At 44.1% G+C, this 17,152-nt stretch overlaps 1 protein-coding gene across 1 annotated transcript in view; it reads right to left on the reverse strand.

Annotated features, from left to right (window-relative positions):
• Nucleotides 1-17,152, reverse strand: part of SPRING1 (SREBF pathway regulator in golgi 1) — an 84,265-nt gene that overhangs the window by 39,576 nt on the left and 27,537 nt on the right. The gene's annotated exons all lie outside the window — the stretch shown is intronic.

Genomic DNA, 17,152 nt, shown 5'->3' on the forward strand with positions numbered 1-17,152 from the left:
AAAACAAAGGCCCCAACCCTAAATTATATATTATTCGGCACAGTTGATGGGGTCCCCAGGGCCACAATAGGCTTGGGGAGGGGAGCCACACGCCGCCACCCTGTTACAAATATCTTTTGGCCTCTTGTTATGAGATCCCTGGAGCAACTATTGGTTCTAAGAGGAGTGCTGTGTGCCCTCACCTTGCCTTAATTAAAAAAATAAAATACAAATAAAAGGCCCTGGGGATGGGGTTCCCGTGGCCCAAAATGGCTTGGGAAGGGAGCTGCGCTAATGGGTTGGACGCAGGGCCTGGCATCCTGGTGGGGTTGGCTGGTTTTACATATGGCGATAAAATATTACTTTCTGTAAAAAATAAATTTTAAAAAAGTTAAAAAACACAAAGAAATTTACTGAGGAAAAATACAAAAGTTAAAGTGACGTTATAGTTAGGTGAAGATTTCAGTGACAACGTAGCGGTTTAAACAAAAAAAACTGAAATCCATCAGTTCCAGTTCTCAAGTAACTATAAATTGTGTCCTAAGGCAACTATAACTTAGGCCCTTTCATGCACTGCTAATTAACCTACATCGTATATCACTAATGCCATATTCCACAAAATCATTGATAACATTACGACAACATTTGAAATTGCAACATTGATGACAACACTGTGCATGCCTCTTATGCACAAGTGGATTCTGTTCTTATTGTATGACAACCCTGTTTTTAAATTGGATTGAAATAGCTAAGAGTATGGGTAAACATATTTCAGGTAAAAAGGTTAAAAGACAAACTAGCTTTGTGTTAGCAAAGAACTATGTTGATTGCCACCCAACTATTTCCTTTACAGTCAAAATGTATTTGACTTTTGATGGGCTTACTGAGGTTTTCTTTCTGCCAGCAAAGACCAACCGAATGTTCTTCTATCCAGACCTACTGCTGGAAGTACTTCACTACCAGTTAGGCACTGATGCATGTAAACGTTACTTACACAGGACCATCATTTTCCATTATACTTTTCTTAATCAATCATTTTAGTTGTTATCAAGCATGTAGGGTGATGTTACCCATGAATAACTCATACCTTTAACCAACCTCTTTTTTTACCATTGCACTATTAAATTGAAACAGTTGGTGCATTTCAGTTCTGACCCACTAACTGCACAACTTCTATTTTACACCCAGAGGTCAACTTTTTATTAAAGTCCACCTAAACAAAAGGATCTTATTGGGATGCTTTGATGAAAATACAATTTAGTTATGCCAACTTTAAATTCATTCTGCATGCAGCCTTAAAAAAGCTCGTTGATTGTCTTAATGCATAGAAGTAAGTGTCAGCTAAGAGCATCCCTAATAAAGAAATATTTCACAACTACCTGAAGCATCTGAAGTCTATTCTAAATTGAATGAGGAGAGTTGCAGTAAGATTCCTTCAACTACACTCATCTCTTATAAACTGGGCAAAAGGGTTGTCCTCTGAAGATTCCAAATAAAATCCCCTAAATCAGCCATATTTGTAAAAGCAGTGCCAGCTCTCACAGTCCGTTAGGATCCTCATAATTATCCCTTTATTTTAAATATTCCTTCTTTAAAAAGGCACACAATTGTGCTTCAATGTTCTGCCAGCCTTCAATAACAGGAAACACCAAACAGGCTATATTTAGGGTTTAGGGGTGGGTAGTGGTAAAAGGAAGGGTAGGAGTATTTTTTTTTCCAGGAGGAGTTTAGTAGCCCCCCCCCCAAAAAATCATATTAAATTAAAATGATATATAAAAAGGTATAGAAGGTGTTTACGTACCTTAAATATACTTACCAAGCGTGGTAAAGGCATTTGTTGTAATGTCATATGATCCCCGTGATGGAGAACTAGGATTAATGTTGGGAATATTTTCTTCTCAATTATGAGATATTTATTTATTTTCATAAACATGAATAAAGTTGCAAGATTATCCATCAGCAAGTAATAACCAGGAGTCACTGCCTTAAAGCTGAGAAATAAGGAAGATAACTAAAAAGGAAGCTCTGGAGATAAATAGGACCTCTTTAGGGAATGCAATATTTAGGCTGAACTAGGGGAGTAGCCAAGGAATGTACCCGCTTCCTAGAGGACAGCAAGAACTCATCCAGACAATGAATAATCCTGGTCAACTATTATAGCAAAAACATATTTAAGACATGCAAAGTAATTAGATGCTCCCAAGATGAGAAACATTGTATAAGGGAAAGGGGAAACACAACAATACTACTCCCCATGTATAATGTAATATAGTGATGCAAAATGGACCTATAAATATTGTGTTGAAAACTCCTGTGAGCTCCAACAAAGGACAGAGTTAAATAATTGTTAAAAGAATGCTCAGTTATAACGGTTAGAACAGTTAGAAAGTTTAAACTGGATGGGGTATCCCCCCCCCCCGCAGATGCTTATTGGGTATGCCTACAGACAAGGTTGGCATGACAACACTCAAGGAAACACATCACGACGACCTCGTCAGTTACACCCAGGACGACAGATTAAACCTAAACATGACACAGGCCCACTATCACACTAAGAGTGATGGGTCACTTACCACAGACAGATCTTCACAATCGTCAGGTGTATGAAGTTGCTGTTGCAGGGATATGCTGTATGTAACAATGGACCAAACCGCTTCAGAACGGTCGAACGACACAATGCACACATGTGTGAATGTATACCCGTTTTTATTTGTATTGTGTACTCACAGCAATGCACTAATGTACCGAATTATAACTGTTTTGATTAATGCAAAAAACGCAATAAACAAATAAAAAAAAAATTAAGAAAAAAAAGAATGCTCAGTTATATCCAGTGATTGAAGCAGAATCCTTGGTAAAAACATAATAATAAAACACCACTCATCAATATAAAGTGAAAAAGAACAACTATAGCTGAACATGCTTTACAAGCACTGTGCGCCTTGTAACTTTTACAAAAGGACAATAAAAAGCAACCAGCATTGGAAATGCAATAGGGCTCGCATTAGGAAAGTTTGAGCTATTGGTATTGTAAATGACGATTTTTTAATTTATGTTTTGTTTTAAAAATAGCGAACTTAATAGCTTTGTCATTTACAATGCCAATAGTTATAACTTTCGTAAAATGTGAAACCTATAGCATTTGTAATGCAATATGTTGTATTTACGTGACTTACATGTATTGATATTACAAATAACAATGGCTTTTAATTTTTTTTAAATAATTAATACTTAAATAAAAGTTAATGTAATTTATAATGACAATAGCTTAAACGTTTGTAAATAACTTTTGTGAAGATTATGTTCAGTGTATTTTTTGTGACGAAATTCCAAGAACAGAAGTGAAATATTAAAATCTTTTTTTTACATTTTTAATACTGCTTGAAACATTGAGAGAACATATTTGAACCAGGTGTTGTTGAATGGTTGCACAGATTGATGCTTTGGTGGCGCGGAGTGATGTTGTGATGGCGAATGAGTGATGCTGTGGCGTTCAGTGATGCTGTGGTAGTGCATAGTGATGTTGTGGTGCCCCTGAGTGATGCTGCGGTGGTGCTGAGTGATGCTGTATGCTATGCTATGTTTTGTTTTGCTATCCTATGTTTTGCTTTGTTATGCTATGCTATGTTTTGCTATCCTATGCTTTGATTTGTTATGCTATGCTGTGCTGTGTTTTGTTATGCTATGCTATGTTTTGTTATGCTATGCTATATTATGTTTTGCTATGCTTTTGTTATGCTATGCAATGTTGTATTTTATTATGCCATGCTTTGTTTTGCTATGCTATGTTTTGTTATGCTATGCTAAGCTATGTTTTGTTGTGTTTGGTATGCTATGTTTTGCTATGCTATTATATGTTTTGTTTTGCTATGCTATGTTTTGTTGTGTTTTGTTAAGCTATGCTATGTTTTGTTGTGTTTTGCTATTTTGTGTTATGCTATGTGTGTTTGTGTTTTGTTATGCTATGTTTTTAATGCTATGCTATGTTTTGCTATCCTATGCTTTGTTTTGTTATGCTATCCTGTTTAGTTTTGCTATCCTATGCTTTGTTTTGTTATGCTATGCTATGTTTTGTTAGGCTATGCTATGTTTTGTTGTGTTTTGCTATGCTATGTTATGCTAAGCTATGCTTTGTTATGCTATGCGATGTTTTGTTGTGTTGTATTATGCTTTGCTTTGTTTCGCTATGCTATGTTTTGTTATGCTAAGCTGTTTTGTTATGCTATGCTATGTTGTGTTTTTTAATGCTTTGCTATGCTATGTTTTGTTATGTATGCTACGTTTTGTTGTGTTTTGCTATGCTATGTTTTGTTGTGTTTTGTTATGCTATGTTTTGTTATGCTATGCTATGTTTTGTTGTGTTTTGTTATGCTATGTTTTGTTTTGCAATGCTTTGTTATGTTATGCTATGCTTTGTTTTGTTATACTATGTTTTGTTGTGCTTTTTTATGCTTTGCTATGCTATGTTTTGTTATGTATGCTACGTTTTGTTGTGTTTTGTTATGCTATGCTATGTTTTGTTGTGTTTTGTTATGCTATGCTATGTTTTGTTTTGCAATGCTTTGTTATGTTATGCTATGCTTTGTTTTGGTATGCTATGTATTGTTATGCTATGCTATGTTTTGTTGTGTTTTGTTATGCTATGCTCTGCTTTGTTGTGTTTTGCTATGCTATGTTTTGTTATGCTATATTTTGTTTTGCATTCCGATCCTTTTTTTGTTATGCTATGCTATGTTTTGCTATCCTATGCCTTTTTGTTATGCTATGCTATGCTGTGTTTTGTTATGCTATGCTATGTTTTGGTATGCTCTACTGGTGAGTGTCTGTGAGGGGGTTTGAGGGTGAGGGGGTGTGAGGGTGAGTGAGGGTGTGAGGGTGAGGGGTGTGAGGGTGAGGGGGTGTGAGGGAGAGGGGGTGTGAGGGTGAGGGGGTGTGAGGGAGAGGGTGTGTGAGGGTGAGAGGGTGTGTGAGGGTGAGAGGGTGTGTGAGGGTGAGAGGGTGTGTGAAGGTGAGAGGGTGTGTGAAGGTGAGAGAGTGAGTGAGGGTGAGGGGGTGTGAGGGTGAAGGGGTGAGTGAGGGTGAGGGTGGGTGAGGGTGAGGGGGTGTGAGGGTGAGGGGGTGTGAGGGTGAGGGGGTGTGAGAGTGAGGGGTGGGAGGGTGAGGGGGTGTGAGAGTGAGGGGTGGGAGGGTGTGTGAGAGTGAGGGGTGGGAGGGTGTGTGAGGGTGAGGGGGGTTTGAGGGGGTGTGAGAGTGAGGGGTGGGAGGGTGGGGGGTGGGAGGGTGTGAGGGTGATTAGGAGTGAGGGTGAGGGGGTGTGAGGGTGAGGGTGTGTGTGAGGATGAGGGGCTATGTGGGGGTGTGAGGGTGTGTGAGGGTGAGAGGGTGTAAGGGGGAGAGGGTGTGAGGGTGAGGTTGTGTAAGGGTGAGGGTGTGTAAGGGTGAGGATGTGTGAGGGTGAGGGTGGGTGAGGGTGTGTGAGGGGGTGAGGGTGTGTGTGAGGATGAGGGGGGGTGAGGATGGGTGAGGGTGTGTGAGGGTGTGTGAGGGGGAGGGTGTGGGGTTGTAAGGGTGAGGGTGTGGGGTTGTAAGGGTGAGGGGGTGGGGTTGAGAGCATGAGGGGGTGTAGGGGGAGGGTGACGGGGTGAGGGTGACGAGGTTGAGGGTGAGGAGGTGTGAGGGTGAGGAGGTGTGAGGGTGAGGGGGTGTGAGGGTGAGGGGGTGTGAGGGTGAGGGGGTGTGAGGGTGAGGGTGAGGGGGTGTGAGGGTGGGTGAGGGTGTGTAAGAGTGAGAGGGTGTGAGTGGGTGAGGTGTGAGGGTGAGGGTCCGAAGTAAATGGCGGCAGGCAGACATCATAAGACAGAGAGAAACACAAATGTTAAGATAACAGTGCTTGAAGAGGCTGTTCAAACTGAAGCATGACCAATACAGATGTGCATATGGCTGCGGAGAACGTTTAATTAGAAAAATAAAATGGTGTGTTTAACATGGATGCTCGATATTTTAGCTTGATTTTTCCTGGCAGGAAGCATATTTGCTAGTTTTACTACAAGATTGTAACTGAAATTCTGCATATGTTTAATTCTGCATATGTTTAAAGTGGCCACTGATGAAATGCGTTCAAAGACACCACCTTCTTTGACCTTTAAAAGGCGACTTTCTAATTCAGTCTCCTGTGTTTGGGGGAACAAAAGACAAACATCCCCACCTCTTAGCTAGAGAGGTCAGCATTTGGCCTCTGGGCTGCAAAGTGTTGAAATCGTTGCTATAAAGCTTCGCCATTAGTCTAAGAGGTTATTCTAAACTTCACATGCATTTCCAGAAGCTGTTTATTTTTTACAACTGGCAACGCCACACATCTGGGCAAGCTAACCCGACCCCATTCCTTCATAGTGCACGCAGGAAAAAAAGCAAAACTTCCCCTAAGCCAAGCACACAGTATGGTACAAAACGCGACTCTGAATTTGGTTTACACTGGCTCCATCACCACAAACAATAAGAAAGACGGTATGCCTGGCCCCTCTTCGAAGCAATGGTCCATCCCCCTTGCCTGGCACCAGTTTGGCAACATCAAGGACCCCTCACAACAGAATTCTGACTTGATATGCAAAGTACAGTCAGTGCTGCAGCGTGCAGGCTAGATGGGATTTAACTGTGTTCAGCATCCGTATCCAATTTAAAATACGTTATATATTTTTGGGACGTGTTCTGAGAAATGTTGGCATGCAGGATTCCAACGTAGAATCTTCTGATATAATTGTTTGAGCTTTCTTCTACACAAAGGAAACTGAAAGTGATGGAATAAACATAATCTGGTCCTTATAAGCAACTGTTAGCTAAATACCTATAAAATAATTGTTGATTTTTTTTATCGAGCCACCATGCCCAATCAAATTGGGTATGGTTGCTTTAAAAGCTAGGTATTCTGGCAGGGAATAACTTGACCAAATGCTGGCAGCCTTGTACAAACTCTTTTGAAGGGATCTGAGTACAGTTGGTAAAGGTTCCCTACTAAGGAACATATCGCAAAAAGCAGACCCATTCTGCATCCAGTCAGTGCGCAAATTGCACATCCAGTAAATCCAAGGTTCATCAATGTGTTTTTTCACATTTGGTCTATTTACTTTGTGAATGTAAATAACAATAAAGTATAATTTCAAACTGTGACTACATGCCTGCCTTTCTCACTGTTTCACTTCAGAACTATGCGATTGTATATGTTGGACAGGCCTCGTGGCATGCCCGTCCCCGCCCCGCATGGCGGGCCTCGGACTACTGTTATCCCTGTTCCCCGGACAAGACCCACACCTGCAGCCCTCCGGGTCAACACCCAGCTCTTCCCCGACGGAACCCAGACCCGTAACTACAACATTCTCGGCTGGCCCGGGGCCTTTCCCGAACCACCGTTTCTGGCCCAGCCGCCATCTTGGACCCTCCACGACCAGGCCCCATGGCCACGTGTCGACCTCAGCCTCCGGCCCAGCCAAGCCCCGACATCGAGGCACCACCATCCACCCAGGGGGTAAAGAGACCACTTGGCGGGTCAATGGGAGAAGGAGTGTCGATGGCTCCCCTCCGCCAGGTTTCGATCGCCCCCAGCCTCCCTGGGCGCTGGCTCCACCCCCCTGCTGGGTGTCTGGACTCCCTCATCCCGGACCCCCCGACCTCCAAGTGAGAGGGTCCGGACATCAAAGGGCACCAGACCTATAACTGGGGAAGCTCCAGAGCAGGAAGGCAGTTGTATCCTGGAGTCGAGAGACACCGAGACGAACTCATCCTTGGAGGCCTGCTGGCGCTGCCGCGGCTCCTCTTCGTGAACCATCTTGAAGGCCTGCTGGCGCTGCCGTGGCTCATCCTCTTTGTGAACGATCTTGAAGGCCTGCTGGCGCTGCCGCGGCTCATCCTCTTCGTGAACCATCTTGAAGGCCTGCTGGCGCTGGCGCGGCTCATCCTCTTCGTGAACCATCTTGAAGGCCTGCTGCCGCTGCTCCTCCTCATCGTGAACTATCCGTGAAGGCCTGCTGGCGCTGCCGCGGCTCGTCCTCGTCGTGAACCATCTTGAAGGCCTGCTGGCGCTGCCGCGGCCCCTCCTTGCGAACCCTCCAGCTCGAGGATTGAGAGCTCCACACCCGCTACCCCCGTACCGGACCGGTACTGAGACTGTCCCACTACCCCCTTCCCCAAAGAGACTAGAATTGACAGGATCATCGTATCCTGGTCCTGCTGTATCGTCAAGTTACCCTGCCTAAGAATACCTATAAAAGTGTACATAACCTATCTTTGTGTGGTGTCCATCTGTGGGGGGGAAGTTGCTCGTCCGTACGATTACAGGAGAGGGCCCTCGCCAGAAGGCCTCTCCCCCCTTGCTCGGCCGACCCTCCGGGTCCCCGTCTAACAGTATACATTTAATGGAGCCTGTGGTTGTCAGTCAAGGGGTGATTTGTAGAGGGTAATTGGAAAGTCCCCAAAGCTGCCCCTGTCCCCCAGAAATGTTGTGTTTCTTACACTCCTGATGTAGAGCTGTCTCACGCCGCGGGTGGTGGGAATATTTAAAGTCCCCTGCTAAATGTTAGAAGGTGCGCCTTGGTTTTGCGGTATTAGCAAATTGGCAGCAGGGGCTCAACCTAGCGGTTATTGTAAAGCCACGGGCGGGCTGTGCTATGAAAAGATTTCATTAAAATCATACATACTCTCCATGTCTCCCTGTGTCAGCAGGGACAAGCGGGTTGATTCTCTTCTCGGCTGCTTGTTCGTGACTTTGGTTACTATCAATGCCAGCAATATACCTAGTGGGTTCCTGTGTCTCTGGCACCCTGCAGTGTCTACTTCGAGTCTGGCCGGGTGCATGCATCCTTTCATTCTTTTGAGATGGTGCATAACAATTAAAGTGGCCCAATTTAACATGTCTATTCGAAACTGTATGCCCAAGTACGCAAAGGAAGGAGTGGCATTAACCCAATTATTTCGCAAAACTCGTCTTTTTTGTTTTCATTAAAAAATCATCCTGACCCTGCGCATGAAAACCTACAAAATGCAACCTTCCCAAGAGTGCTCACACTTACACAATTTAGAAAGTTTTACCGCTGGCTTGAAGAAGTTTTAAGACTCTCTTGATCCAGGAAACACGAGCCTCATTTGTTATGCGTTTTTGCCTGGTTTAAAACAGTAACCAGAAAATACAGTCTTAAGATAGTTTAAAGTCCAGACGGCTAGTTTAAGTCCGTCTAACACCAGGACAGAGATATCTTTGCTAGTTTAAATATAGGGCAACATTTGTGCAGCTGTGTGACTAAAAAGGTGAATAAGAGGAGAAGCGGCCGTGAAACTGAAAGTACGGCCGGCCGGCCGAGAATACTTAGGGGATGTGGGAGGGAGGCTGGGCTGCCTTTGATGTGGTAATACGAGGCAGGCAGGCAGGCGGCTGGTGCCATTGTGCACGCGCTTTTTAAGGCTTGCGCTTGCGCAATGACCTAAAAAGCACATGCACTGCATGGAATCGCCAGTGGTTAAACTCTGGATAAGCCACTATAGAGCTTCGCCAGCTATGCGCAAGCGCATCAGCAGGCGAGCCCTAAAAACTACTATCCAAATAGGAACATCCAATGACAATATTAGGGCATGTTTATAGAGGAGGTTTGCTCAAAGTTCAGTTGGACAGGACAGGTACAGCCTGGATTCCAGCAGTGCAAGCTGCCCTCACAGAAACACAATTTGCAAAAAAGGTCATTAGCAGTAATAAACCCGTAACATAACAGGCGCAGGTCCTATCCCAGACTAAAGGTCATTCTGGTGACCTCTCGCACCTAAAAAATTCAAGAGGCTTTAGGGAGGGATACTGGAAAGGTGCAGGCTGCCTAACATTGACAGAGCAAGAGCTTACAAATGAAACCATCATCTTCTTCAAATCAGTCACATACAGTTCTACAACCACTTCATTCATGCCAGAGACCAGACATGGCAGTTGACAACAATTTCAAGGACTGAATGTTCTACTGGCTAGATGAAAAGCAGTCTCACCATCGTAGAACAGGTAAAAAAAAAAAGCCTGTACTTGTGCACTAAATTGGCAAGGAACCACAATTAAAGTTATGGGGACCGGACTGGTAGGCTGTTTCTCAACCTCAGTAAAAGGGTCATTAAAAAAAAAACAAAAAACTCCACATGCAGTACAATCCTGCTGCCCCAATACATAATCAGGGCCGAGCGGGCAGCCACTACTAATCACTGCATAGCGTAGGTTAAGGGGATAGAGCCAGGTTTCACAAAGGAAACTACCATCATGTGCAGAAAACAGATGGGGGGGGCATTTACCATAAAAGGCCTGAGCCTCTGCAATAGAACGACTCTATACCCACCAGTAACTGTGGCATGGATTAAGGGGCAGTAGACGCCAACATGGAGAGCTGAGGTACTTTAAGTATCTCACGGTCATTAAAGCAGAGGTCTGATGACAAACAAAACCAAAACTTTGGAGGGCAGGACAGCAAAGCTGACTAAGCTAACAGACGCACATTAAGCCATGCTTTGTACTGATGATACTTAAAAACTGCAGATATTTTAACTATTAACATTGTACATTTGAGTATGCTTCTGGCCTTACCAAGTTCATTCATTTCAGTATGAATTGAAGTTCTTCGGGATGGGGGAGGACGGATGTTGATTTTGGGTAAAATTAGGGCATCATAGTAGTACTAAGAATGTGAAAGTTAGACATCACCTTCGGATGCAAGGATCTTACAGTCCCTTTATGCTAAAATACAACGGCCTAACAGTTAAATCAAGATCAAAAGAGGGACTGTAAAAGGTTAGAACGCCTCTGGAGAAAAGGCTATAAGTTGAAGGACAAAGTCACCTATTTAATAGCACTGACGAATTATCACAAACAGATAATAAAAAACGCACACTAAATTTTACACGCTCAAAATTGAAGCGTCAAAAGGATCATCCAGCGAGATCTTTCAGATTGTTAAAAACCTCTTCTCTGGACGAGTCACAGCTTCCATTCAATCTTCTATTGACCAAAGGAATTTAGTGGCTTGTTATTTTTCTAAAAAGGATTGATACAATCTATGCCTCCTTTCCTGAAACTAGTAGGAATTTTAAGTTTAGTCCCCCAGAAGACACACTAAATCGGTTTAGTTTTAAAAAGCCAACACTGTTAGACACTCTAGGACTTCTTTCTGCAGTGAAAGAGAGAAACGCACCCCTCTCTCCTCAAAGCACTGCCGCAACAGAGGTGGAGCCAGAAGCTGCTCAAGCTCCTCCTGGAGACACCAAAAGGGGAATCTGGACGACCTATGGTGAGGGGGTACTAGTTGACACCCAGGATTCACCATCAGCAGCAACAGTCTGCACGACTACTTCGGCAGGGTTCCCGAAGGGCTAACCGATGGACCTCACTGGGGTGGGGGGCGCCGGGAGGCTCTCTGGCTCGGCCCCTTTGACCAGCTTGATGACCAGCAGTTACTTGACTCACCAGCAGATTGCGAGAGCCTTGAGACCACTCACCTCCCTTCCAGTATTCGAGGCTCCCTCGGGCTCCAATCACTGGAACTCCCTAGGGGGGGGGGCGTCTTGACGACTACTTCTTAATTACGAAACACACAATAGAAAGGACCACAGCCTTGCAGATCCTACCTCAAGGTCTTTCAGATCATTCCTCAGTGGAATGGTGACTCTCGACAGGCCTCCGAAGAACCCCCACTATGTTGAAGGCTCGCCTCAAGTTAACACTTTCCCTACATATCCTGGTGGGACCAGAGACACATACTTGACCCAAAATGGTACCTCTGTGGCCTCCTCAGTTACCCTCTGGGACGCCTTTAAGGCATCTATCAGGGGGTTATTATCAGTCACCTGACACGTCACAAACATGGTAAGCTGGAGTCTCGGATTGCGGACCTAGAGGCCTGCTGTTTGAGTGATCCAGATCAAGTGCTGTGTGGACAATGAACATACGCCTAGACAGTGCTCCGGCACCCACTCCTCAATAAGGCAAGGACTAGAAGGCTTGCCTCCCAATCCCACATTTATCAATGGGTAAACAGAGCGAGCACCTCTCTTTATTGCCTGTGTTTTAACTTACAGCACCGTGACTCGATCCTATATCTTACAGACAGCAACAGCACAAAAATTCCAGGAGACATGGAGGTAGCCTGTGAATTTGCACACTTCTATGCAGACTTATTTGCCCAACATGAGGTGATCACTGATTCACCAATAACACACTTTGTAAATGACCTCCACCTTTGAACCCTCGCAGACTTAGAGTGACAATCCCTAGAGGGCAAGCTGATGAGTAAGCAAAAGCTTTAGGCCGACTCAACCCAGGGAAAGCAGCCAGACCAAATGTGTTTCTGATAAGACTTTCCCAAATGCTTCATGTATAAATTGCAAGTAACAGCCAGGGCTGGCTCTAATCAGTAAGGCTAAGCCTATACAACCAAATAACAAAGAGAAGGTGCCAATACTGATGTGGTGCTATGAAAGCGCAGAGTTTGAATCAGAACGGCGAGACCAATCGGTAGCGCGAGAGATTAGTTCCCGCTGCCCGCGAACACGAACGATAGGAATTCATCTCCGTTGGACCCTTGATCTCCCTATTGGCCTCGCCGTTCTGATTCAAACTCGGCACTTTCGTAGCACCACTTTCTGGTCCTACGCTATGCACATGACCTTCCCCTCAAGCGACTGGTGACATGCTTTGCCGGCTAGAGGAACCTTGAGCAGTTTCTCTGCTCATACACTGACGCATTCAAAAGGAATAACGTTGGCCCTGAGGAGAGTCCCTGGTGATCGACAGGGATTCAAAACGTGTAGGCCGTTATCTCGGTCTGCCAATGTGATCTGTGTATTTATTTTCATTGCATTGTATCTTACTTACACAACCATTGTTATACATTAGGTTATTTTTTTGACTGTTGTGTACCAATAGGAGTGTATTGTTTCAGACAAACTATTATTCTGACTGTGTTTAATGCTTGAGCAGACCCCCCTGCTCCTCACACTGGTGTATTGACTCCACTGAGTTATGCGGAGCCTCTCTGTATGTATGTGTGTATATTAGTGGTTTGATTGTGACATGTCTGGGTATTAATGAGAGTGATAGTATGGTAGCGAATTCATTCCTTTTGCGTCTTTTTTCATCTAATCTTTACAATAACCTGTCAAATGGATTAAGGTATTAACCTTACAACTTGTGTTTTCCGTGAATTACAATAAACAGCTATTAAATAGCATTTTCCAGTGGTGATTTCTATACTTCTTCTGGATGAAACATGGTCTTGTGAATTACAATATCAGTATTGGCACCTTCTCTTTGTCATGTATAAATTGGGCACCCACACTGGAAACTGACCTCAGAGAGGCCCTGGAGTGCAAGCAACTACCCCCGAATCTACGGAGGGCCGAAATTGTGCTGATCCACAAACCGGGACGACACCAGACACCTGCTCCTCCTACAGGTCCATTTCCCTCCTAAACACAGAAGTGAAAATTCTCGCCAAAGCGTTGGTGGACCGTCTATTCCCCATCATCATATTCTTGGTGTATTCAGACCCAGCAGACAGAATATTAGATGGCTATATAATGCCCTTGCCCTATCACCCAGATTAGAGAGACTGGCCGGGATTCTCTTAGCCAAAAAAGAAAAAACATTCAATTTGGTGGGTTGGCTGTACCGCTTTACACCCTTCTCAGTTGACTCAACTTTGGGCTGCGCTTCCTGGGCTATCTAAGATTGGTCTACACGGACTGTAAGCTTGTGTCCAGGCAGGCTCTGCAACATCAGTACATGTTTCCAACACAAAGAGGCACATGGTAAGAGTGCCCAGTATCCCCACTCCGCTTTACCATCGCCATGGAGCCGATGGCACAGTGGTTAAGGACTGACAAAAAGGTAAGTGGGTTCAAGTGGGGACCTCAGACAGAAAAACCCTCTGCGCGGAGGACATTGTTATCTTCCTCAAGGATTCAGAGACTTCAGGCCCTCGGGCACCGTTCATGTTCCACATTTTTGGGGAAACATCAGGTCTCTTTATTAATTTTGCCAAATCCTCTTTCTTCCTGACCCTCAATCACCTTCAGGACCTCCGATGGGCCACTGACCTTCGCATAGTGACACAACGTTTCTGCTAACTAGGGATTTACATCACATTGCAATCTCACACGGCACAGGTGCACAAAATCAAATCATCAGTGCGCTGGAGACAGACTTCCAGGCATGGTCAGCATTTGCACTATTCACTCTTTAAAATGGTGTGCCTCTCACGTTTCCTCTATCAGTTGCAAAACTATCCCTATCACATACCTCCATCCTTCTTCCACATTTTTCATTCCAAACTCCACAGTTTTCTGTGGAATCATGGCTTTCCTCACACAGCTCTTGCAAAAAGTTTCAAATCCACTTATAAAGGGTATATTGCAGCCATGGATGTCAAGGAATATTATGCGGCTTTCCACTTAGCAGTCATCAATAAGTGGTGGTATGACACACAAAATGATCCTGCCTACTCAGAGAAATGGGAGCTCCAGGGAATGCCTATACGTTATTTGTTATACAGAGGTAGAGTGTGGGCGCCACTACCTCAGGCAACGAGGTCGGTTTTTAGTTTCTTGAAAATAACCCTTAAATGCTCGGCATAGGAGACCAGACTCTCAGAACAGACACCGCACCGCTGTGGAAGTACTCCCTGATGCCACAGGTAACGGTACTGGACAGCTTTCGCAAGTGGGTCTTGATTGGTATCTACGTCCTGGGAGACTTAATGAAGGGACGACCCTCTCAACTTATTAAACCTTGCAAACCTAATAGGATCTCCACCGCAGCCAGTTTTATCGCCATCTCCAGAGCAGTCATGCTCTGACCCCCTACATTATCAATTTGGATGACCTCCTGGAATACAAACTCCGGATGCCAAACTGTTACTTGGCAATCTGGGAGACCACAAAGTGAGACGGATTTATAGAACCCTTTTCCACCACAGCCTGATGTAGCCAGGAATTCCCACCCAGCATGGGAGTAGGATCTTGGCCCCCTAGAGGATGAGGACTGGACCAAGGTTAGGGCCTCCCTGCACAACTAGATTCTGCTTAATTCAATTGCATTTTCTCAATCAGACCTATCTTACAAGGCACAGACTTAGGAAGAGGAATCAACGATTTCCATCTTCCAGTCTCTGCTGTACAACCAAAGAGGGAGATTTCATACACACCACATGGTCTGGCAAGACACTGGAAACATTGGAGGTAGGTTATCGCTTGTTTAAGCACTGTGCTGGAGACGTTCATCCCCTTCAACCTGAAACTAGTTCTCTTGAACATACCGGCTGACTTTAACCTGAATCAGCAGAGCCCAACACTTCTGCAATTAGGCCAGACGAGAGCCAAGAGAGACACTGCTCACAGATGGAAATTTAAAGATACACATTAGTGGAGTCCTGAGAGGAGGGTCTCAACTAGTGCAGGAGGAGGGAGATCATCATGCACTTAGCAAGGGGTTGTCTCCAAAAGCATACCAAAGTCTGGAGGAAAGGGGTTGTCCCCAAAAGAACATAAACGTCTGGAGAAAATGGCTCGAATATAGAGGCATCACTCTAGACCCAAGACTGCAGTATGCAGAGGCAATGGCCTTGGCAATTTAGGCATAATAGGGCTGGTATACAGTTGTTCGTTATATAGACTTATGAGCATGAAGTTGGATGGGGGGGAGGTGGTGGAATAGGGGGAAGAGCACTGGGTGAGAAACAAGGGTACCGTACACCATAACTGTTTTGTTATTGTTTTGATTCTTGGAATGACAAATGCACTAAAATCATTAAATGTGTTTTAAAAGATAAACGAAACCCACTGAGGAACAATCTGGAATTATACAGACTTGGCTCTATTATACAATATGCAAGGACTGTAAAAGAAAAATAACCTGCCACCCTAGTTTAGTCTCACTAAAAGATTGAAACTGATTATTGTTGGCTTCAGTTGTTATTGGCGAAAACAGGGCTCAAAGGTTTGGGCAAGGTTATATTCAGCTCCTAAAGGGAAGAAGGCTTAGATCCTCTCAATTCAACTGTACTTTTAGGGCTCTTTAGTTTATGGAGCAAGTATTATAAATTTCAGATATGACTAAAATGTAAAAAGATCTGACAAAAGGTCCAACCAACATTGTAACCTAGTTTCAGGAACATCGCAACCTCTTCTAACAAGACCTGGAAACCTGTATGCCTTAAGGAGGTGTTATGGTAGTTTAGGAAGTGTAACAGCACAAACACCAACAGTGGCACTGGCAGAACATATAGAAACAGAATATGTGGTCAGCCCTCCAGCAGAAGGCGGAAGAAGACTGATTTAAGAGCTGAAATGAGCACTAAAAAAATAAATCTAATTTTCCCCTCAAAACCATCTTTTCTTGGAGGCCAGGCCTTTTCTGTCGAGGATGGCATGAATTTCCCTTCCCTAGTCAATGTCCATCGTAAAAGGCAATGTCAAAATCAGAAAGGTCCTACAAGTCTGGTTGTTCCCAAACAGAGTGTATTGCAGCTGCTGCACTTTCTGAATGACAAGAAGCCTACTCTGCTTATGACGTAATTAATAAATTGCAAAATAAATACGAAGTTGCTGAGCCATCTCCAACCGGTCAAGGACTTCTTTACAGAGTAATGCCGAGATCGTGAAGTAGTGGTTTATCAAATACCCCAAGCGCTGTTCAGATTACAATGTATGGGATCCCTTTAGAATATTTTTCCTCAAAGGCTAATATATAATCAAGTAACATTCTCAATACATATTTGTACTGACTGCGACCACCTCAACATTGAATAAACCTTTAATACTGTGCGGTTCCAGGATAGGATAAAATGTCTTTAAACATAGGCAGCAATCTGCCCTGTATGACTGCCACAAAGCCCATGATACAGCTCAGTTTAATCACCCACTAAGTTGTACTGAAAGTCAAAGAGGGTTAAATGGATTTATTACACAAAAACCATTCAATCCACAACAAATCAAAGCAGGCAGTGGAATTGGTTTGTGGTGCCCTGGATGTGGAGTCCTGAAGTTACAGGCCCTTCAAAAGAACAGATTGGCAGCAATTATAGACTCAACATCTTACGAGATTCTCCCCCATGGCAGTAAACAAAAAAGCAAGACCCTGGAAAGGTCTAGAGGGGCACCTACCCAGATG

Source organism: Lissotriton vulgaris, chromosome 11 (genome assembly GCF_964263255.1).
Source record: "Lissotriton vulgaris chromosome 11, aLisVul1.2, whole genome shotgun sequence".
Lineage (NCBI taxonomy): Eukaryota > Metazoa > Chordata > Amphibia > Caudata > Salamandridae > Lissotriton > Lissotriton vulgaris.